The following is a 25422-nucleotide window of genomic DNA, read 5'->3' as shown; positions in this document are numbered from 1 at the left end:
TGCATTGTGTTCCCGGCGTAAGTGTTAATTAAAACATTCTGCCTTTTATCAGTTACATATTTCTGGGCATTTCAGTTGTAAGAATGATTATGTTAGTATGTTCGTTGTTTTCCATAACCATTGGTCTGTGTTGCGTGATGCATTGAGTGGAGTTCTACGACGGGAAATGGGAATATCATTCGCTTTAATCTTAAGGCCTTGAGTGGGTTCATAATGCAAAATTCAATATCTTTCACACTTCGCCAAAAGATTTCCATGAAGTGTTTCTATTGAACGTATAGCAGAAGGAAAAACTGCCATATGTAGTTCATTCTCTTGAGTTTCACACAAGTTTTCTTGATATCCAATATTCAATATGGTCTTTCACTTCGCGTACCGTCCAGTGTTACAAAAAAACAAAAAAAAAAAAAAAAAAAAAAAGGCAGCCATCGTGAGTTGCATAAATCGATAGTTATTTTGAAGAGAAGTAGCCTTCGATGGTCAGAGAATTCAAAACAGTGTAAGTGTTCGGGCTTTGAAACTCCCATACGGTATGGAACGTTGGTATTCTAGAATGTACGCATTGTAAGTATTCTACACTGCATTGCTGAAACTTTTAACTTCAAAGAATGGTTAACTGTTTCTCTGACTGAAATATTATAATTTTTGTAACATTTGTTATGCTTAGTATTTGCGTAATAAAAAATTACAGACTTCCTCCTGTGTCTTAGAACAACGCCTTTAAAATTTGCAGAGTGCGTGGATTGATAAATACGAATCTGATGATCAGTAGACGAGATGCTAGAGCTAATGTACTGAACATTTTGCCTTCTGACGAATGAATCAAACGTCTGTCTTCTCGTACAATTAATCAATATATGTCAGTTGTTCTATAAAATTATATTAGTTTTATTTGTGTTACTAGTATAGAATTCGTCATACATTGTCGTAAGTATGAATTTATCGACTCTAACACTTTAAAGCCCGGTGGTAACTATACGCACCACCTGCTTCTACAATAAACAACTCTTCATTTTGTATTTATGTGTTTCGTATGATTCTCAGAGTAAACAGCGATTATTTTCTTAATCAGCGTTAACCAGTTGATCTTTGTAATGGTGAAGTGTTGTGTTTTCTTCGCGGTACGGACTGATTTCCTAAATATTATTTATCAGACAGGCTCAAGTATCATGTTTAGTGGGCGTTTTATTTTGAATGGGACAAATTAATCTTATCGCAAAAAATAAATATTACTTTATTTCTTCATAGAAACTGATCTTGTCTCCTCACTTTCACATTATTTCTGTTATTCATAGCAAATGGGAAACATGGAGTTGCCAGCGACTTTGAACTTATGATAGATTTTCGTTCTCAGATTTGCATCATAGTTTTTGTTTGTTTGTTATCTCCCTATGGACTGAACATTGTTCCTACTTTTTCTGCTGTCTGTATCTTCCTGCCATATACTGAATGTTGGATGAAGTTTCGTTGCCTGTAATGCTATGAATACGTGTTACATGAATCCATCCATACCTTTCTCTTTCTTTAGTTTATCGTGATAATATTCGGTGAAGACTACAAATCATTAACCTGTTTATTATGTAGTTTTCCTCGTGTTCCATCTTCCGTGTGTTCAAATGTCCCCCTCATCACATTATTCTCGTACACCTCTCATAATATTTAAACCTTGTTCGATTTCTTTAATACCTTCAGAATATACGTTATTAGTGTAACAATTGTTAATGACACCTGTGATAAATAAGCTATTTAAACCTTGCGGTAGATCTATTTAGTCGTGAGTTACGTGTTATTTATTGTGTACATAAACAGGATGTAAAAGTGGTAGTGAGCCTTGTGTGTCGGCTACACGCCTTACACCGGAGTAGAAGAAGTTGCTGCATGAGCACGGCGTTAAGCGCCGCACTTGAAAAAGTAATGTTGCCTCTCTACTATAATCTGGGCCTAACACTGTGGAACCTTGTGAGCGTAGTTTGATTTATGTAAACAGGTCCGCGGATTTTAACAGGCCTGTTCGGCAGTTTTCGTAGACTATTACGTTTATACAGCATTGGATCTTAGCAAATTAAGTTACAAATCTCTGCTCATAAAGAATATTAGCTCTGTGAGTTCGTACCTAAAATCTCCAATTGGTCAATGAATATTTATTTATCCCAGTCTTGAAAATAATGTCGTAATACTAGAAACTGATTCATTTCCTGCTAGTAATTCCAACATTTTCTTAGTACAGTTTTCTTTGGGAAACTGATATTTTCTCAGCTGGTAAAGAATCTGCCCGTCTTTTACGTATCTTTTGTGGAAGTATTTCTTACAATATACGTCTAAGTTTGAATTACGGAGATGATTTTATAGAAAACTTTAATGATTTTTTTTTAAATGTTGCAAAATTGTTTTTAATTTTTATAACATTTATTTGCCTTAAGGTATCATGACCCAGGTTTTACACTCACAAAACAAACAGAGTTCTTGCATTATTCATCACTAAAAATCACTTCTCGATGTGTCGTTCCGCATTGCACTCCTAAAGAGACTTCAAAAAGAAAAATTACTGCAGCGAAAACAGAGTGGTTCATCGTGAAGTGGGGTTGGGGGGGGGGCATGTAAACCGCGCGATGTAGGTGCTCCGCCCCTGCAAAGGGACTCCACTTGCAGTTTCCCACGTGAGTAACGATATGTTAAACCTCCCCCCCCCCCCCCACCAGTAGCACCTTCTCTACCGGACGGTGGGTCGTTCCTTCTTGCAGTAATCCCCTCGCCAGTTTAATTTAATCTGATCCTCTTAATTCGTCTGGTAGCTTCAGTTCTGCACTGCTTATAGGCTGATGGGTTCAGTGGCGGTCAGTGACAGCGTAACCAGACTTCTGCTTGTTTTTCTAACTTCATTCCTTTTGACGTATTCATGATTTTAAGTTTTGAGGTTATCCCGGGCGCCAACGTGACTATATTTTCTTGTGGGCTGTGGCGCCGTGTGAACTCTTAGGTAGATACCGAACTTTCGGAGACGCATATTGCCTCCATCTTCAGGGATGAAATTCCATACAGTGTCACTACCCGGAAGAACAGACATTGACAGTTATGTTGTCTCCATTTATCGCACCTCTGCCCTTAGGTGGACAAAATATGTCTTGCAAGGATCTCGTTAACCGCGGCTTCCTTGTCCGCGTTTTAGCATATCCGCGGCCACGAGGGTTGAAGTTGCCGCGCAGTTTCCCTGACTCGAGCTACCATTTTGACCACGTGGACTACAGAGGCCTTCTCTCACGTTAAACGCGACTCGTAATATCTACGGGAATGTTTCCCGTCTTCGGTCCCGCCACTGCCGTCCGCGTTCCGTGACTCAGTCCACTCATCATGTCGTAATGGGGGCAAGAGATTACCGTACCCACTCGGCTTTAGCGTTACGCCCTCGTTTCGAGCTTGTGGTGTCCACAGTCTTCCAGCTGCATGGACTTTGCGCTAGACGCTCGGCAGTGGACTCTTCGTTTTATTTTGAGATAATTCTATTACTCCTCCCTTATCTGTCCACACGGAAATGACGTGTAGCCTCTGTGACTTACCTGATCGCCATTAAAATCTCTCCCGCCTTCTCCACACCTGCAACTCACTACACGGTGCAGAATTCTACAAAGAGAACCTAATATTCACTCAGCTGCTCTGATGTTTCGCCTTTTATCGAAAGAAAAATTTCATGACTTTCGAAACGTCCGTCACTGACGCAGTCGTGAATCAGGTTAATCTATTGCACACCCTAACAACCTGTTTGTTGTATATTTTTTTAATATTATATTCTCGTCCATGTGTAACTCTTCAGTTACTCCGAATTCGAGAAACATTTATGTCTACTCGAGATTCGTATACCTCGCTTTGCGCTTAAAAAAAATTGTGTGTTGACATAATTATATTAAAATATAACCATGGGGCATACTCCCCGTAATCTAAGTCATGTTTTTCATGTTATCAGATTGCAGTATTGTGTTCAGAAGAACCGCCACTGGACCTAATCTTCAATCCCATCCATAATCTGTCTTTCTTTAATGTCTATTTTAATATTATCTTTATATATGCACATATCGGATTGGTCTTTTCCTTTTAGGTTTTTCAGAGAACATAAAGAATATTTTGTATACATTTTTTTTTATTTCAATCGTGCGTCTTTATTCTAATTTAAGAATAATTTAGAAAATTTGACGTAGTTGAAAATTTAAGTGTAACAGAGTTATGCTAAGATCTGTCAAAACGTAAATTCAGCATCGCTGGACTAACATTACGATTACTAGAATTTTTTTATAGCGTAAATTAATTTCGATTTACTGTGAATATTTCCGCGTAGATCGAGATTTGTGTCAGCGAGTTTGCCAGTAAAATACAATGCCTCGGTTTTCAATTGAAGTTTGTTTTAACTGGCTGCGAAGTTTCTGACATTACTTCGGCAGACCAGCGAATGTTCCAGACCGCAACAACACAATACAGACTGACGACATCCACGTGAATGTATCCGGATGTCATAAATATTTCAAGCGACTGTGAAAGGTATCGTATTCTTTTAGAAACATAAATTCTCCATAAATATGAATGAATTAATTTCATTCGTTCCTTTTCCAACTTGTACAATGTGGCATCTCTATCCTTCGTTGTATGTCTCTCTCTCTCCTCTCTCTCTCTCTATCTGAATTGAAACGAAGCTTGTGTTTACAGTGTGATCAATATTTTATGGACTGTGATGTACTTCGTATTCCAGTTCCCAGTTTCCTTTTATCTCTTTCATTATTCCATTCTTTTGATATATAACTTATTGTTTCGTATTTCAACCTGGTTTATTTGTTATTCCTACTTGTCAGTCCCTTCTATATCTCATTGGTTCGAAATTCAGTCATTGTTCTTCTGGTATGCAACGAGAAGATTTTTGTTACTCTATCTAACAGGTTATAGCAGAACGTGCTTGCCTTCATCTGCCATGTAAGGACAAGGCATTTTATATGATCGGTTCTGCTGTGTTCCAGTGTACGGAGTACCAGCGAACCACGAAAGTTATATTATTATTATTATTAAGTGTTCTGTCTTACGACAGGTCCATTGCTCTGCCCAAACAGAGCTCTCCAGTTGTCCCTATTCTCGGCTTCTCGCTTTAATTCCTGGAACGTCATCTTCTTTCCTTGTTTAAGGTAGCCGGTTAGCTGTATCAATCTTCTTCCCAGTCCTCGCTTTCCTTCAACCTGGCCTTCGGTGATATCACTCAGTAACCCATTCCTTCTCATAATATGTCCCAGCCAGTTAGCTTTCCTTCGTGTAATCTTTGCTCGTTGACTCTCCTCAATACTTCTTCGTTGGTCACTCGATCCGTCCACCTGATCTTCTCTATTCTTAAAGTAAGACAGAATAATTTTTATTAATTTTTGTTTCCAAGTGTTAGCCGTGCTAGCACGGTTAACACAGACGCTTCGCGGCGACCTACAGCCACCAGTGGTTAATATTTCTATCTTGTAAAGAGGGGATTAATCTCGTAGCAGCGCTTTATGTGATTACAACACAGAGTAGAAGAATGTTGTGAAAATTAAAAAGTTTTCAGTTGGAAAAATAATTTTATTGTCTCAAAGGAAAGAATATGGTTGACTCTACATATTTTTATCAACCTCAACTACTTGAGTTTTATACTCTCATTTATTTTTTTGGCGAGAAACGACGCCGTGGTTATGCAAGCAGTTTTTATTTTCTCGTCATCTGAAAATGCAAGTCTTCATTCGTGCCTCGTATCACAAAGGCCTCTGGAGAAGTAAAACTGGCAGATGTTAGGTTGAATACCACATCATCAACTTCAGGAAAACTCGGGGAAAGTTGGTGGGAAGCCAGGAAAACCCCCCCCCCCCCCCCCCCCAACGATGATATGTTAGCTGTTGAGTTTACAACAACAACAAAATCTGTAGACAGAAAAGCCACCCTGTGGTTAGTCAGTACATATTATAAATTAAAATAACTGAAATTTCAATTTAATGAGGAATATTTTAGGTCATCCGTCATTACTTTATCTTGTCATCTTTGTCTTGGTCTACTAAGTGGTCTTTTTTTCCACTATGCTCAGTAGAAAACACTGAATTTGTATTTTATTTTTCATAGGTTGAAAGCAGTGTTAACAGTAATATTTGAAAGGTTAAATACGATTAACCTCATTACTTTGTATTTTTCACAATTTCTGTGTCGTCTCTTTTATTTAAATATTGTCGGCATTAAATTATAATTTCGTGGTCAGCTGATTAATTATCTGAAGATCTCGTACGTCCATAAGCAGAAATGCATGAAGTCTTAGTTCGTATAAATAATATTTAAGAATTCAGTCCGTACCGCTAAGAAAACACGACACTTCACCATTACAAAATCAATTGGTAGATGTTAAAGGAAATAATAGCTTATCTCTGTGGGAAAAATGCAGGGTTATTGATTATTAAAGTAGATGGTACATATAGTTACCGCTGGGCTTTAAACCATTAAGCACGTGATGTCAAACAACTAATCGCTTCTTGGCAATGGAACTGGGCGTGTCCATTGCCTTGTGTAAGGAGAGATTCTAAGAATGAATTACAAAATCTGGATGAATTTTCTTATTTTTCTACGTTTCTTAATTCGGTTGTCAGGATAGATTCTTCAGCAACCTTGCCTGCTAAATCCTTCCTCCATTTGTGATTTCCGTGTAATGTGGATAATATTAAAATTGGTCTTAAAGAAATATATTTTAGGGGGTGTGGATTGGATTCATCTTGTTGAGAATTGAATCTAGTTACAGGCTTTTTTGAAAACGGTAATGAACCTTCTGATTCCAAATACAAAGGGGGTAATATTTTGACTTGTTGAAAATTGATAAAAAATTTCCCCCCTGCGAGCCGTCTATAATTTGCTCCAGACTCTAGATGGGTCGGCCGTCTAACTAGGTGTTCCGCCCCAAATGTTGAGGTCTGTATGTACTGTAATGTATTCTGATTACGTAATAGATTTAACTGTAGTGAATCGTTTGATTCAAATTGAAATCCATTTTGCCAATTGCCTTACTTGTAAAGTTATCTAACCGCGTTCCATAAATCTGATTAGTAAAATTACATTACTTTCGCATCAGGCTTGTCCACATATGTTGTCATTAGTAGCCACTCTGTTGTAAACAATAATTAATTTGTTACGCATTGGTGACGTATCATTCATTAACGAGGTTTACGTCATGTTCGTTCAGATAACAATTGAACTTGTAATTACGTTTAGTAGGAATGTTTGTGTCGTGCTACGTTGTTTGGTAAGTGACTGCCCTGGTTTATTTTATTAATTTTGACTGAAGTTTTTGGTTTTATAATTGATTGTTGGAAGTTTCTGGCGGTATTAAATGTACCTTAACGATATTTAACATCGAATTCAGTTCTGTTTCGGGATAAATGTGAGAAATGGTTTATGTTAACACACTCTACACGATTAATAGTGTGCCATTGTTAGGTAATTAGGAGTTTAATAATGAAAACTACAGGGTGACCACGCCGAAATTATATTTGATTGTTGGTAATATCTTAAGTATTGTCGTAGTAATGAAAGTATGATTGATGGTTTCTGGATGCATCTATAAACCGTACATTCATCGCTCAAACAGAAGGATGGTGATATTATGATTGTTTGAGAACGTGTATCAAAACATTTAGGTATTTAAACCCGTAAGAAACCAACGCTGTAAGAGCAGAACTCGAAGATTCATCACCGCTAAAACAAAAGCACTCCAACTGGCAAAATTACTAAACCATATCAAAGTTATTCTCTCGAGAGCATATTTTTTTCAGTAATTTCATGTCAAAAATTCTGTCTTTATTTCTTGTCTCAGATATCTAGCCCATTACTATCCTAACAATTACATTTAGTTACTGTAAAGAATGGACGAGCCACGGTGGTCTAGCGGTTAGAACGCTGGCCTTGTAATCCTGGGGTCTCGGGTTCGAATCCCGGCGGTGCCCGAATTTATAACTTGTGTTGGGCAAGGCCGTGGTCTAGGCAACACGGAGTTTTCCTCCGTGGCATCCCAACAATTACTCCATTCACACACAGAAGAAGGCAATGGCAAACCACTTCTGGATCATCTGCCAAGAACGTATATGAACAGGTCCCAGTCCGAGAAAAGGATGGAAGGATCCTGTTCATATGGACCTGTCGTCAGACACAACACTAAATAAAATAAAAAAGAATGGACAGGTATAAATAATCTCTTCTCAGATTTCCTGTAGTTTATGTATCATGTCAACATTTACGTTGAGTGGGAGTGATTTAACCCTTCCGGAACTAACCGGTGTCAGTTTAGCGCCGAATATGGCTACTCGTACCCACTGGGGTCTAATGAGTAGTCAGTGTTTTAAAAAGTATATTTCAAAATTTAATTTGGCCGTCCGCTACATTTAATTCGTGTATTATTTCCGTACAAAGCTTTAATTCCAAGAAAACCTTTGTAAGTTCTTTTAAATAGTATTAATTAATTTGTAGTCGACAAGTATGTATCCTGATGTTTGTGTTAAAGGTTTCATTTTTTAAGCTCTTAGTTAAATTTTATCTACTTTCATTCTTTTCAAAATTTCAGTCAATAGTTTCGTAAACGTAATTATTCTTTAGACTAAGTTGTCCTCTCCGTTAAGGGCTACTTGGTTTGAGACTGTTGTGTTGTATGAAATGGAACTGATGCTAAAATAAGACTAAGAATAATAAGTAGGGTTGTAACGATGTTTAAATCGGGTTCGGAGTGCGGCAAATGGCTTGATTAATTCGGGCAGAAAACCGCGAATCCCTGATTCCTGTAGTCGTGTCTGCGGTCAGAATGAAATTAAACACGCAGGTTATGAGCGTTTCTGACACAAAGCAGTTGTGTAATTAACCCAGGAAGGTTACAGCGAAACGCATGGAGCCAACATACATACAGAATTGTAGTGAAGACAACACTAACCAATTCGGATGAATTCATACGCCTGAGCTGAGCCATCTAATGTAAAGTATAAGTTTATAATACAGGGTGATGTCTGCTTCGTGATCCTGATCTAAAAAAAAAAATCGATAAATCAGCCATTGATTCTAAAGTGTCTAATTTTGCAAAGATTAAAAATATAATTAACAAAACTGAGGAAAATATAACATTCTGTTAAATTAAAGGAGCTAACACATTTTAAAGTTTACTCAGCTAAATTAAAGTCAAACTGACGCGTGGTAGAAGAAAGTTTAATCCTCAGAAAGTGCCTTTAAAATATCCAAGTATCCTGTTATGAAGTGCGTCTTCAGTATTAATGTCTTTGAGTTTTATCTGCGTAACTGTTAAACTTTGTTCTTGTTCGTCTGAGTGAAATTTTATCCAGTGATCAGCCCACCCAATAAGGAATAAAAATCACTGATGACGTAGGCTTTTGCTTCACATCGGTCCAGATGACCTCCAAGAAAAGTATTACTGCATAAAATTTCAATAAAAATTTTGAACTGTATACAGTCTTTTTTATTGATACTTTCACTCACTTCAAGTTTTCTGCTATTGTATTAGATTTTTTCCTGCAATTTATCAGTCATCTAGGTCAGTTGTATTCAACCTGGGGTACGCGTACCCCCGGGGGTACGTGAGATTTAAAAATATATATTATTTTAAGATAAACACTGAATAATCAGTAATGTAATTTATTTAATTTATTTTAGATGTAAATTATATACTATGTATAACTTGAATTATACACCAACAACTTTGGGGGTACAAAGTTGAAGAGAAATTATATCTGGGGGTACGCGAAGACATCTTAGGGGGCACGTGAAATTTTTTAAAAAATATATATATTTTATGATAAACACTGAATAATCAGTAATGTAATTTATTTAATTGATTTTAGATGTAGATTATATACTATGTATAACTTGAATTATACACCAACAACTTTGGGGGTACAAAGTTGAAGAGAAATTATATCTGGGGGTACGCGAACAAAAAAGGTTGAATACCGCTGAGCTAGGTGATAATGGAACCAAGTTTGTTCTGCCCGGACTCAGGTTTGAGACTATCTCTTCCAGGGTGCCCAAAATGTTAGGCTTTAGACCAAAACCGGAAGTAGGACTAACTTCCGGAACATTGTAGTTGTAATAACACCTTTATGATGGATTAAATCCCATTGTCAGAAACTTTAAAATTTTATATTTTATACATATTCCAAGCAGTTCAGGTCCTTCAACAATGTCTTCTCGGACGATCAGCTGTGTTACAATGAGTTACAACGCATTTGTCACCCGGATTATCGTCCGAGAAGATTATAACCGAGTTCAGTCAACTTGAAAGCTTTAGATTTCGAATAGATTTCTTTGTTTGAAAAATTAGACCGTCTCAATAAAATTACGTACACAATAAATCAGATTCATGTCCATACCACGATTGGGATTCGACCCCAAGACTCCATTGCCCAAAAGCACAAAATATTTCTGAAGTCTTTAAATCGCGACCGTAGGGACGGACGTTTAAACTGTGTCATGGAAAGTAATTTTCTTATTTGGAAGTAAGAAAACGTGATGAAGAAATGGGATGTATCTTATTCTTCACGAAGCTGTTTTTGTCCTAACAGCGAATAAAATACGGCTTTGCGGTTCAAACAATCTTCTTTCGCACTTGTCTTAGGGTCAGATTCTGACCTTTCTGTTTACAAAGTGTCTCGTGTTTTTGTGTTCACAGTTTGTTTGCATAACATTTCGTTTGCTCTCGTCTGCACTTATCGTGTTATGATGCTGTGAAGGGCTCCACTGCTCCCTTCGCGTTACAACACGGAAACGTTGCCTTATAGATGGCGTCTTACTTAAAGGATCTTCGGGTTTCATATCGAAATACAGGGTGTTTCATTTAGAACGAAAACCAAAATACAGCAGTATTTGTACGCTTTGGTGATAAATGTATTAGAAAAAAATGTGTTTCTATACTTTATTTGTTAGGAATAACTTACAGGTGCTTAAAAGTCCTTCACAAGACAAGTATATAACGGAAAATTTGTTGCTAGTCGGCGTATTGTTGTCTTGTTTGGACTTAATTGTCAGGATACGAGTTTGCAAAATGTTTCACAGCAACAAACGATTTTATTGGTAGGATTTGAGGTTTTCACGGCGGTGGGTCTGAAGATGGTTGTCTTGTGCGCCGTGTAGTGTGATAGAAGTTGACCGACGTTTCAGAAGTCCTTGCTGCCTCCATCATCAGGGCGAAGTGATTTTCTGGAATGAACACACGTTATGCTATGCACAGATTTTGCGTAACCGAGACGAGCAGCGACCTAACAACCAATGTGGTGTCGCGGTAGAGACTGGGAGAGTCTATTTATTACACGGGGGTGGAGGGGTGGACATTTTTATGGTTTAATTTTTGAACCACAATGCGTGATTGTTATGTTCCGTTTGTTTGATGGGAAAATATCGGCATATGAGCTCCGAAAAAAAAAATTACAAATGTGTACGAGAAAGTTCTGTTTATGCTATAATTTCGTCTAACAGGTCATACGCGTACGGAGGTCTTACTTGTCTGACAATTTCTCTCCTGCTTTCGCTGGCTTTCACACGTCATGGCTGAATGGACGAAGCCCACGTGGAATTAACTTATCACTCCAAAATCACACAAGCGGCCTAATGGGACCTCCACTCACAGTGGCGAATCTCGGGATTACAAGACGGGGCGTGTGGAAGATGATAATGTTGCGTGTCCATTGCATTACCACTGAGTACAGTGACGTCACGTAAGTGCCAGCTGAGAGATTGCGGGGATATTTTAGTGTTCTGTTCCTTACCATTATGACTGCTTAAAAAACACCCCTTTTTTTACAGGGATATTGTATATTTATCCGTCAAAACCAAATAAAATATAAAACAAGTAACAAATATCCTATTTAGTCACAATGCTTATAATTTGTATTAAATTGGATGACCTATACGAGTAGATGGCTCTCAAGATAAATTTACAAATATAAAATTAGTGGAATTTGAAGTTCTCAAAATGGCTTCTGTGTTGTAGAGCCATGTAGTCTGATAGAATTTTACCGACGTTCCACCTGTAATACCAACAAAAACTGCCATCTTCGGAACTTTGTATGAGTTTTACCTTTTTTTTTACACGGTCAATATCACCGTATTTGATTTTCATAATTGTAACCCTGACGATGATGATAGTAGAAACACGTTTTTTTAAAACCGTTCTCTCGTGTTTCTATCCCAGGTTCATGGGTAGCACGCCACTGATCGACCACGCCACAGACCGACACGGCGCAGGTCTGAGGGGGGGGGGGTGGACGCTTGCCGTCTGCGCACGCCATTGTGGGTAAAAGTAGTGAGCGACGCCTGGAGAGACGCTGTTCCTTCGGAGACGCCACTGGACGGAGGGCGCCGGTCTGCCACCTCTTGTGGTGAGTGACGTTGACTTGTTTGTTTGTTTGTTTGCTTTGTGTTGTTCAGTCACGCTAAGACAGAAATATATTATTTTTATTTTCAGATTATATACTGTGCTTACAATGATCGTAAGTTATATAAAATCATTCATTCAAACAAAACTGTTTACACTTGAAAAGACACTTAGTGACTTTTCAAGTGTAAAACAGATGATTTTTATATGTCAATACACTGCTCGGTATTCAGGTTTTAAAGATTTTATCGTAAGATTTAAAGTTCGCATTAAAATTACACGGATATTTGGGGCTGTTATATTAGGTTGAAACTCGACGTACGTCACGTGTGGGCTAATTATGGTCATTAAAAATATTGTACTCTGTTGTGTAGAAGTGTTTTATTGTTTTTTTGTTATTTCAAAACTGTGTCGTGTAAAAACTGTAACAATCCATCGATCGATACATTAACACACCTTAATTATTATTTTTTTTACTTTTATCTTGTCGACAGTTAATAGAATTGTTAAGTGGGTTTCGAATAACATGTCTTCCAAACTCTGTGGAACAAATTATTATCGCCTGTTGAAACAATAAAAGTTGCAGTCAAGGACAAGGAAACCGTGTAGCATGCTAATGTGTGTGTGTGTGCACGTGAGTGCGTGAGCTTGATTGTTATAAATATTTTCAGCTGATTTGATTTAATTGTCAGTGATAAGATTTCTCGCATACTTTCTAAACATTAGTAATAAATACGTAAATTTTATTAAAAAAGTAAGGACCGAACGTGTAGTAGTTTTGTTTAAAAGTTTTTATATCCCTTTAAGGGTAGTGAGTTTCGTAATTAACAATTTTATCGTTCGGAGACACGCAGAGTAAAGCCAGGAACTTGGTTTTTATATGTTGGTTGCTGATTTTAAAGGGAATAGGATATAATAGTTAACGAGTTTAAATGGATGAGACATAGAATTAAGTCAGGATCTCATATTTAAATGTCGTTACTGGAAAGGACGTATCAGGACATTCAAGCCACTTTGGGATGCTGAGGATCGCTGGACCTGGTAAATGAATATGTGGATGACCAAGTCATTTATAACGACAGTAATTGTATTAATAATTAAACCATATTCGTAGAATAATATGTTTTATTGATTATCACATTAATTTCTACGAAATATAAGAAATAATTTTCTCCTCAACGAAACCTCAAGATTACTCTGTTTTACAATACAAAAAAATTACCGAATTAATTTATTTACATCACAAGGAGTAAGTTGATCCCTGATTATCGAGGCGGTGTGTTCCTCCGAAACTTTAGTATCATCCTACAAGTTCACACGTCGTCACAACCCAAAAAAAAAAAACGAGGTCGAATTCTTTACCGCTGTTATCACTTAAAATCGTACGTTTTTATTTCGTTGTTTATTTATTATTTTTATCACAAACTTCGTTTCTTCCTTCAATCCCTTCCTCCCTTTTTCTACATTTCTTTCGTTCAACCACTTTTCCTCTAATTTATATCTGTCATTGTCCTTTATATTCATTTCTTCTATCTTACCTGCAGTCTCATACATTTTAAATTGTGCGTACTAATTGCAACACCCTGTATCATTGTCCGCACTGTGCCTCGGATACTCGAGCAAATTGTGCAGAGACCATGAGGAGAGGATTCTCCTTTTTTTTTTTTGTCGTTCCCGGAGCGGAACTGCAGAATTAGATTATCTTACACCGCACATGTGGGGAGAAGCCCACCAGAAGCATTTGCTGCTGCTCGGGGAGGGTGTGGTTGCATCACGCGTGTTCCTTTGACGTCGACCGCCGAAGGTGTCTGACGAAGTTGGGGAACTTCGTTATTAGTCCTTTTATGACCGATATGTTTACCACATGGGGAAGATTCTTTCTAGATAAACTTTGTTTTCATTAATGCTGACGGATTAAAGCAAATTTATTTCCCGTTGTTGATAGACGGGTTCACGTTTGTTTCTCAGAATTTCTCCTTAACTGTATCTGACGGAAGGGAGTGTATTAATGTATTTTTACCGACTCTGTATCAACTATATAAATTACATCCCGATACCGGAAAATAAGATACAGAAACAATGGTTTCGGTTTGGGTTTAACGATGACGTTTCAAATCTAAATGTTAATTTTGCATCTAAGACTTGTCTATTTTGGATGTTGGCGCTGTCTAGTCTGGTAGAAATTGGCTGTCGTTGCAGGATGAGCGCTCTGATGATGGAAGCAGTAAACACCTGCGAAACGTCTTGTCAGTTTCTGCAGACAATTACTCAGGGAACTTTGCCCGGTTGCTAAGACCCTGCATTTGAGTTTGTTCTAGTTTCAGTGGAGCGTTAAGGAGGGCCTGAACGCTTCGTTAAATAAAGTATTTAAAGACAAACTGCTGCCATTTTAACCGTCTCTTAGACTCTTGTGTTAAGTTGCTTGGAGCGGCTTAAATTACAAGTGCTCTTAACTTCGGGAGAAACACACATTTTTCTTCCGAGCAGTTAACGTAGTCCGCGAGAGTCGAGACGCTAGGCTATCGATCCAGGGTGCAATTACGCAGCGTCACTTGTCTTATCCGAGTTGACATTTCGCCACTTTGTTACCTGAGACGTCACAACACTTAACGAACTTCTATATTATGATCCCTGGAATTCAGAATGCCGTTGGAAGCGCGCAGATTGACAGTCGCGGTTCTCAGATGATTTTGGTGCATTCTTTTTCTTCTCAAAATTTTTACCGAATCGTTCCCCTTTACTCCATTTTATACGTCATCCGTGACAAGAAAATTAGAGTCTTCTTGTACGTTGATCCATGCATTCTCTTATAAATAATCGTCCTGATGATGGAAACAGTAAGCACCTTTGAAACGTCTGTCAATTTCTGCGAGACTACACTTCGTAACATTTCATAAGACAGTAGTATTCATACTCGCCGCCCTAAGAACCTCAAATCTCACTAGGTGACAATTTGTTTAGAATAGAATGACATATCAGATCTTATATCATTAGTTATTGACATCAAACTGGAGAATGGCTTCGTGCAGTGGAGTCCGTGAGAACCTAAGAGTCGCTAAGCTACTCAATAAATCCCCCTCCCCACTTTTATGAGACCCAAAAATTTATTATCGTGGTCATAAGGGCTTGGTAGTGTACCCTATTTTGAACCAGATGAATACAGATACTCATAGTCTATTTATATTCAATTTTTTAATATGCGTGCTACATGCCCCAAATATCTCGTATCGTTTTGTGTGATCATTCGCGTAATATTTTACAAAATGTACAAAATATTAATCGAAAATTTTAAGTTGGCGATACCTCTGATCTGCGGTTACCAGCGAAGAACTCTGATGACGTCACCACCCATGTGGCCGCAAAGAACAGTTTTGGAACTTCGGTGAACTCCAAGGAGTACCAAAAGTATCTGTTTGAAAGAAAAAAGTTTGTTAGATGTGCGGGATTAGAACCAAGGATCTTTATTCTAGCAACCCAACGAAGTGTGCGTCTTATATTACATCGATTTAACCCATTAGGTTCTTTGTCTTCGTCTACTGAATTCATCTCCTGAGACCTGAATGTTCTGGGGGGGGGGCATTCTATTTGCATATCCTTCCTCTGTTCAGAATCTGATTCACTGAACTAACAGCCACGCGGTGTAACACATGCACGCGATACTAAATTACGTCCGATTTTCGCTACCTGTTGGAATGTCACTTATGCCGCTCTTGTATTCAGGACCCACATTACCGAATATCGAACTAATCAACGGGTGCACTTGAACCGTAATGGCGGTCTCATTACATAGTGCAAAGTTCACTCTGCGAATTTCAAGCTGGCCATTCGACACGCTATGTGCCCTGTGAAATGTTAGTTACAAAGATATCCACTCAACTTTTGTAAAAAATATTATCTCTGTTTCGCTTTGTGGCATCACCAACACAAGTTTTCCATTATACAGGGTGTTTGTTTTATGTCGGATTAATTTGATTGATACACATCGTTACTTCGAATGTCCTGTGCTGATGTATTGATGGTCCTGTCTCTTCTGGTTCAGTTACTTTACATATCTCACTACAATCTTATAGGAAATAATCACTCGGTAGTAAACATGTCACCCATCTCAAGATTTAAGTGTATTCGGGATTATTATTCTTCGTCGATTCTCCTGCGTGAATATCATCAATGAGCAAGTGAATGCATTTTATTCAAACATATAATGCGATGAAGGATATTATTAAAATGTCATATGAATTTTTCTCTCCCATGCGTGCTATATTCCCGTTAATCGCGTCCTTTTAATGTTTGGTGTCACATGTGATATCTGTTTTATCATCAGTCCTGATATCGCGTCATCCATCGTCAAAATATTCTCTCCGACACTTTGTTAGTTGTATTATCGCTGACACTAAAATGGAACTGAATTGTTATTGTATTATTTATCCCATATTAAAACCGGAAAAAACAAAGACATTTTTGAGATAAATAATTGCCTTTCAGAGTCGTGTGCAAACAATCCAAGGACCGTTTGTAGTTTTTCAAAAATCTACAGCGTGGTTTTGTTCAACTATCGAGCATTTTATTGGATTGAAGATTGATTGTCTTGTAATATCAGAGCTGTGTTTTCCTAACACTTTAACGACGACCATTTGTTTGTGTTCGCGATGTTCGGGGTCGGGTTCAAAACATCTGAACGAATAATAGCAAGTTAACCTTTTTAAATCGAAGCCAGTCTAAATAGCATTTAAACGATGAGTTCGTAACGCAAAGGGGTGGGGGGGTGGGGGAGCAATTTTGTTTGCTCTGAGAATCGTACAAAGCTCCCAGCATTCTCCATTCTGTAGGCAGAATGGAGAATTGTTTATTGTTAAATCAGTTTATAATTACGATTACAACTGGACCTTAAAGATTCACATTTAATTTATAAGTAGAGGTATTCGTGTTATACTGAGGCCTGAAGTAGACCACGACAGTTTCGTTCTGTGGTCCGCTGTTCATAATGGTTGCGTCATTTCCATTTCAAAAACAAATGCGTATTTTATGATTGATTTTTTTTGGTCTTATAATACAAATACACAGTAAAACATCATGAAATATAACAATTATCGAAAATAGTTATTTTGGGGGGGACGAAGTGTGTATAAAGTTTTGCGGGCCGAGAGAGAAATCTGACAGTAAAATTCACGAGGATTGACAGACTGTGATTGGTTGAACTCTTCCCACGTGACGGGGATTGTTATCCCAGAACTCAGTCGCTTGCAATCTCACGTGATGCTCTGCAGTGATGCCCGGTGACTGATGGCGTGTCGTGTCGAGGAAGACTTCGAGACACTTTGTCTCCCTCTTCGACTTAACTCTGGTTACATTGTAATTTTAAGATAAGTGCCGGGTTCTCGCGTCTTTGAACACGTGACGTCAGATGGCTGTAATAATTACGTTTCTGAAGCCGAATATTATATAAAAAATATTTTGAAAACTCAGTTATTGCCGCTAAGCAGACACAAATCTTCGCAGTTTACGAAAATAATCCCTGTTTACACTGAGAATCATACGAAATTCGTAAAATGAATGCATCTAATCCACAAATTTCTCAGAATAATCATGCGATTATTTCCTTAAACAGCGTTAACCATTTGATCTTTAAAATGGTGAATGGTGGTGTTTTCTTTGCGGTACGGGCTGAATAGTTACATTCTTTTATATATCGGACTTGTAAGATTTAAATGTCAAGTCATTTTCGGAGATCATTTTGAATCGAATTGCTAGCATGTGTATGTGTTCCGAATCGATATATTGTATGATTTTTTTTTAAAAAAAAAAGTTTCGTATCTAAATCGAGTTTATGTTTCGGAAGTGGAATATGGCTGATGGAAAATAACAGAAAGAAGGGAAGAGAATGTGAACAGATGAGATTTCATAAGTCGCTTCTGGGAGAAACTTAAGGAGGAGACCGCAAATTGAAATAAACTTCGCAAACTACAAACTTCGTTTCAAGAACATAAAACTGCCAGCCGTGAAATATGACATATTCTAAATGACTTGTAAATATACTCTAAGAAGAAAACGAGATATAAGACCTAGAAGTTGACGGAAATGATTGTTTAGCAGCCGAAACGTGGTTCACGTACCAAATCTTTTTAGAAACAGAGGAAGAAAATTACGACTAATTAATGTAATTAATTTAAAAATAACGGAACTATTATTGGATTTTACTTATCAGTTAAATAACCTTAGCATTTACAAATATCTGTTAGAGAAGACTGTGTAGCCTAAAACATATTTTTGATCAACCTGTTTATATTCAAGCTGAATTCACTGGACATCTAGATGATTCTGATGTCACTAGAATCCGTGGCATTTCGTGAATGAAAATCTAAACTCGTTCTGAAGACACATTCTAAATTAATTGTAGGATCTGGCACCAGGTGGCGAGGAATACGGATCATTTTTCTTATGACGCCTGAATGTGACAAAACTAATTTGGAAGAACGAGGGATGCTTGGCTGTGGGTTCAAACTTCGTACCCTGGGATATCATTAATTGGTGCAGAGTAACGGGAAATATTTTAATGAGAACATTTCGACTTCTGACAGGAAGGCTTTGTGTACAGGTGACGCATTTTTCTTGTATTCGAGAGGTACATGAGTCTTTTTTTTTAAATAAAACATAAACGAATATCTGTAGAACTAACAAATTTGCTGACGTTTGTATATTCAACTTAAAACCTCCAAGATATATATACGTAACATACAGTGCTGGGTAAATGTTTGCAGTTGATTTTTGATACAATCCGGATACATTCATTGCTCTAAGGGATTTTAATTATAACTGTATAGTCAGAACAAACATTGAAGGTTCTAAGCTGTGATCAAATCGATGATTGCTTTTACGTATAATAACCCAGAGCCCTGGTTTTTGGGCAGTAACTAAACATAAAGTCAAATCAGAGTTCTGTTAAGCTACTGTTTGTTTCCGTATCAGGATTTTGGGGTCTGGTTGTGAATTTTAGTGTGTCAGTTACTGTGATAGTGAAAATCATCCACCTTGTTGGAATTTAGGTTCTCATGGCTGTGAATATGAAGATGGCGTCTTCTGGGTTGTGGTGCCGTGTAGTCTGGTGGAAGTTTACCAACGTTTCAGAGGTCCTCGCTGCCTCCATCATTAGGCGTTACAACCCAGAAGACAGCCGTCTTCAATTAATATCTTAATTATCAGAAATTACACACTTAGGTATGTTAGGTTTGAAGAATTATATTTAAGAGTAAAATACTATGAAATACTTTTAAGACACCCGGTCTCTCGGCCTAGATTTGGACTCGGGAAATCATGAATACGAAAAAGTTATAATCGGCAGAAATATTTTTTTTTAGAAAACATTTTTGCTTGATACATTTGTTTGTTTGTTTTTCAGTTAAGAACGTCCTATAAAATTCTTAAGTTACGTACAGTCAAATGGTATATGAAATGTTCTGCGTTTTGTTTGCAGTGTTATTCGATATTTTTGTTATCGATTGATTTTTAGACTTTTTTACGTAGTAATATTTATTTTATGAATATGAATTAAATTGTTGTTTGATGTATAAACATAAATAAAATGAAGTTCCGGTGACAGAATTACATCGGATTCACCCATTTTCCGATAAATTTGTTTCTGTGCTCGGCAAATTGTGTCGGATTATCGTTTATGCTGACAATAACGAAAATAACTGTCCGACACGTAAATGTTCCAGCTAAACTGGATTAAAGTACATTAAGGTTTGCCAATCAAAATATTTCCAGTTGTTGTAAATGAAAAAGGTTAGTTTTACTATTGTCTGTATATTTTAGATTTAAAGCTTTCTTGGCGCCGTGGCGAGTATCCGTTTATCGGTCTGTAATAACTCAAGAATCACTGGACGGATTGTTATGAACTGCGATGTTTGGAAGTTTTACTAACATTTGTAGACACACACGTGTGTATCTATTCTTAGGTAGCCGCGTCTCCTCCAACCGAAGTCGCCAAATATTTATCAAAGCGAAAATTATTTCCGATAAATGTTATAGGGGAAAAAAAAAGGAAGAATACTTTTTGTGCTCACTGTACATTTTCCACAAGCCTCGCTATATTAAAGATAATTTAACGAAATATATTTTTACCCTGTATCATTTTATAACTCGAGAAATGTTGGACTGACTTTGATAAAACAAATTTGTATTCGAAGACCTTGGTCGTTTGTTCTACTTTTTACTGTGTAAGATACCACAAAAGTTGTGATTAGTTATTTTAAAATTTAGAGACAATAACAGACAGAACGCGCTATATATTTCTTTGATATATATATATATATATATATATATACATTTCCCAACTTGTTATTTTCAGAAGCAGCACGTGTGTAGAGCCCAAACAATGTTCAATTTTTCTTGGCTGTTAAAATAGTCGAGAACAGTTTAAAAAATGTACCATTACTTTATACTGTTTCTTTCAGCCACAGTCTGTACCAAGAAATATAAATACAATCCTCAGAGTCACTGATACAGTTCATTTATTTTGTTACTCGATTTTCATTCTTTACACAGTTCGTAGGATAAACAAACCAACCGACGTCTTAGTGAGCGGAGAATCGTTCAAACATCCAGCGGTCTGCGAAGTCTATAAATACCTACGCAGACGCAGATAACTTTTAAAAAAAAACTTTTTAATCGTCTTTACACTGACAGAACCAGGCGGTTATAAAGTTTCTGTAGGCACAAATGTTGTGTTGTGTGTCTTAAATCCCTTTTCCTGTTCTTATGGTCGCAGTCAAACAAATTCTGTTGCCTTGGAAATATCGTGTATGTATCTCTTTGTATTTATGTGACATATTTGTGTGTGTACGAAGGTAAAAAAAAATTCTGTGTCAGTTAAACACAGTTAAAATTGTAATACCCTATTTCTTCATTGTTCTTTTTAATATTATTCTACAACCAGCGCCTTGGTTGTCTAATCTCTTTCTTTGGCTTACGTTTTCAGAACCAAATTCAGTCTTTTTTCTGTTCACATACAATATACATAATTACGTGTCATAATAATATATCTCTTTATCCAATAAGATCAATTTAAATTGTAATCTCCTGCTGTTATCCAGGCTTCCAAAGGCGTTTCCACACCAAAATTCTATATGCATTCCTTGCCTCTCCTGCCCAAGCGACAATTTCTGCCTATCCGATCCTAACAATTATAGATGAAGTTTTTTTTTTTGTGTTCTGTAAGGAAATTTTAAGTTAAACGTCTCTGTTGACTTAATCCCTTTCTTACCGGCACAAAGAAGCAATGTCCTACACTCCACTTTCACTCTCTTCTCCTATTCTGAGCACTACTTTACACTCAAAACGTGAATTTCTCTCACACCCATGTTTAACCTCATTTCTGTTCACCCTGTACTCTTCTGTGTGAAACTCGCTTATCATTGGTCTAATGGTTATAAAATATATTTACACTCGTATTTGTGTACATTAATTACTGCGAAACATGACGCTAATTTCATTTTGTCCTTGATATGAAGATGTTTTCAGCGCCAGATGTTGGCGAGTTTTGGGATTTCAAAACCCCAGTAGGCATGAAACTTTAGGAATGACGATTAACCGCGGTATTAACAGAGGATGTGGGGGTTGGGGGGGGGGGGTTTTGCAGTAAATCTAACTTGGCGATGTTCACGCGTGGGGTCTGTGTAATTTGCCATCGGCAGAGTCCGCGCTATGCTTTACGGTTTAACCTGAATAATCATCTCGTTTAATTAGTTGGTTGAGTGTGGTTTTAACTCCTGCTTGGGGTCGTGTCCCTTTGCTAATCATTCTGATGTTTTGTTATTGTCTCCCCCCGCCCCCCTCTCCAATTGCAAGTTTCCGTACGCTGAATCCATTCGTCTTCCAACTTGCGATTTCTGATGGTGGTTCATGCAGTACTATTACAGGAATTTAGTCGTGTGTATGCCAGGTATGCGTTTCGTATGCCCAGTGGTTCTGCCTTCCAACCCCTCTAGAATTTAGCTTATCCTCGTTTGACTGTTGCTATGAAATGTAACTTTATTACTATAAATGTAGTCCTATGCCCGTCTCAATATCTATATAATTCCATACGCGGAAAACATCAGTGACTCCTATAGTATTTATCTCTTTGAGGCCAGATTATATTGAAAGAACACGTCTCTCCCGACTTACATGGCAACCTTTGTATTCCATTTTTGAGGCTTTGAATATTTAAATTTACGTTCTCATTAACACAATATTGGATTTTGTTATTGAAACATCTGTAATATGTCCCAGTTTTTGAGCAAAGTTAATTTATAAGGAAATAATTATAAATTTATTACCATATCTGTAGTTGAAAACATGTAGAACAAAGCTTGTGTTGAAAATACATGATTTCTGCGTCCAAATATCACAGAAAATTGTTAACCCTTGTCGATCCGGGAATATGGACTGGCTTACCTCCCTGTTATTATACAAAAGCTTGTACCCTTTATCGTTAAGCTGTGTACGCTGGAACAATCCTTCCCTAGGCTGTGTTAAAATTAGGCTGCAACCCCCACTATCCGATGGGAAGCCCCATCAGATAGCAAGAGTACACGAAGTTACTACGATAATAATAATTCAATTCGGTTGACTTCCTTCGTTAAAGTGTTTGCCAACAGCGAAGAGCTTATGGCATTGAAACACTTATATGAAGCCAAATGGTTACAAAACTAAGCTAAATGCGTATTATGAATGTAAATATTTTCCCGCGTGAATAATTAATTCAGCTTCAGTCCTTTGTATTAACGTCGTAGCTCAAGAAATACAAGAGCCAATTGGAGTCGGCGAAATAAGATAAAACAGCAACCTGAACAACTATCAGCTTGAGATGATAATGTTGCGTCATATTGTGATGATTATAATTGTTTAATTTTAACCGTCTAATCACAATAAAATATTTTATTAAAGGTATTTCGATAGAAAGAGCATCATTTTAATATATTTTAATATATATTAAATATTTTAAATGTTAATTGTAGTAATATTTTAATATTTAATAAAATATTTTATTGTGATTAGACGGTTAAAATTAAACAACTATCAGCTTGTAAAGAATGATTATGCTTCATCGAAATAGGAGGTTTGTTGGTTTTCGGAATTATTTTTCTTAGAAGATTTTATTTTTATTGCCACGGAATTCTCTCGAAAAAGTTAAGCCAACTTTTTTTTTCTAAAACATCGGTGTTAATAACATCAGTGAAAGAATAATTCAAGTCAGCGATTGTGTGTAGGTGATGGGAAGATGGCGAATGGAGGAGGGGAGGGGTGGAGAAATTGTTGAAAGTGTGTGTGTGTGTGTGTGTGTGTGTGTGTGGTTGAAGAAGATTAATAGAGCCATATAGAACCACATAGAAAGCATCTCATGTGATGAAGGGTAGAGAAAATGTGATAAAGTATAAGATGAACACCAAATTTGATTTAGTACCGACGAAGGAAAGCAAAGAAGGAAGGAAAGACTATGAGATGCTCTTCTGTTCGTGGACAAGCTCGTATCTGCCATCTCCAGTAGATAATACACGTCTAAGCTGTTTGCTTTTTATATATGAAGCTTTTTTTTCAGAACTTTGTTAACTCACGCATTTGGTACCAAATCTTGCTAGGATGGATAAAGGAAGCAGGAACGTGAAGCTGATAGGTCACTTCGGGGGTTAAGAATGAATGTGCGACTGCCAGGGACAAATTTACCTTTAAAAGTTACATTTATTATCAGTGTTTAAAACAGGGCTGGGGAACCTGCGGCCTTAAGGCCACATGTGGCCTTCTAGGTCTTTAAGTGCGGCCTTTTGATTGAATCCAAATTTTACAGAACAAATTCTTTTATTTTTATTAATACATGCTGCAACCAAACATTCAAATGCTTTCCAACAAAAATCATACACAACAAAGTCATTAAAAGATTAGTTAACTTTAAAATTTAACAAATATTTTTAAATTTTTTTTTTAAATTATTAAGTACGTAGTAGTTAGATTTTTTACAAAATAATGTACATTTTTTAAGTATATCTAATTGAAGTTTCTTGAATGCGGACTTCCAACATGAAAAGGTTCTCCATCCCTGGTTTAGAATATTTGTAGTGAATTTAGTTATGACTCATATCAGGTACACGAAGCCCATATTTTACATCAAATAATCGCCATGACAATAATTATAACAACACACAGACAAATTTTATCTTGTAAGGCCCAAATTCCTTTAGCAGAAAATGATCAGTATCAACACTCGCTTACTGTTTAATTAGACTGAAGAATTAATTTATAGGATAAGATAATTTCTAAGCCTAGACACATATTTTTAAGGATGTAATGTTACATGCGGTATTTCTCTCTTCAGAAACATGTCATCACGTATATGTTATGTATTTATCAGAGCGTCTCTTTCCCGACGACCGTCGCCTTAGCACGTCGCTTAGGGTAGAAACACAGAGGAGACAAATGACGGTCTTCAACTAATCTCTTCTCTTTTGTCTTCACGATCTCAGAATAACAATATGGTCTCTCGCCTTACAAGAAATAACGCGAGAAAAATACGAGAGTTACGGAATTACTTTCCATCTCCACACTAAAGCTCCATTTGGCTTGCTGAATGAACTTTGATGGAGATGGAGCATCACGACGCAAACCGCCTACCTGATAAGTTCGCGAAGCCTTCAAAATATAAATGATCCTTACTTTGTATGGTGCAGTGTGTGTTATTAATGTTTCGTCATTAGTCAGCGTTCGTGTGAAATTCTTCTCAATCCTGAATGCTGATGACGTGTGGAATTTTGTTCTGTTCGAAAGCGAGAACGTATTGAAGGATTTTGTGTGTTTGTTTGATAGGTGTTCGGTGTTTTTAGACTTTGTGACGAGTCCGGGTGGAAATTACGAGGGATCTGTTCAGAAGCTTGTCAGACTGCTGAACCATCGAATAAATAAGTTACAAGTAAATCGATTGCCTCCTGTTTTGACGATAGAACTAGAATTTTTTGCGCGTCACTAGCATAAATGAAGTTTGCCGATTTATAAGCAAATATCGT

At 37.1% G+C, this 25422-nt stretch overlaps 1 protein-coding gene across 2 annotated transcripts in view; it reads left to right on the top strand.

Moving 5' to 3' along the window:
• Positions 1 to 25422, top strand: part of LOC110831711 (protein O-linked-mannose beta-1,2-N-acetylglucosaminyltransferase 1) — a 97048-nt gene that overhangs the window by 56805 nt on the left and 14821 nt on the right. The window contains exons 3-4 of one of the 2 annotated variants that reach the window (XM_087349354.1): positions 11494 to 11732; positions 12209 to 12395. The gene's annotated coding sequence lies outside the window, so the exon portion shown is untranslated. The remainder of the gene's footprint in view (positions 1 to 11493; positions 11733 to 12208; positions 12396 to 25422) is intronic. The other variant, XM_087349353.1, reaches the window with a different exon arrangement.

Source organism: Zootermopsis nevadensis, unplaced genomic scaffold (genome assembly GCF_977971745.1).
Source record: "Zootermopsis nevadensis isolate Lab colony 2312 unplaced genomic scaffold, Znev_1.0 Znev_ptg000016l, whole genome shotgun sequence".
NCBI classification, from domain to species: domain Eukaryota; kingdom Metazoa; phylum Arthropoda; class Insecta; order Blattodea; family Termopsidae; genus Zootermopsis; species Zootermopsis nevadensis.
Note: the sequence above shows the minus strand (reverse complement) of the source record. Positions and strands in the feature narration are given on the sequence as shown.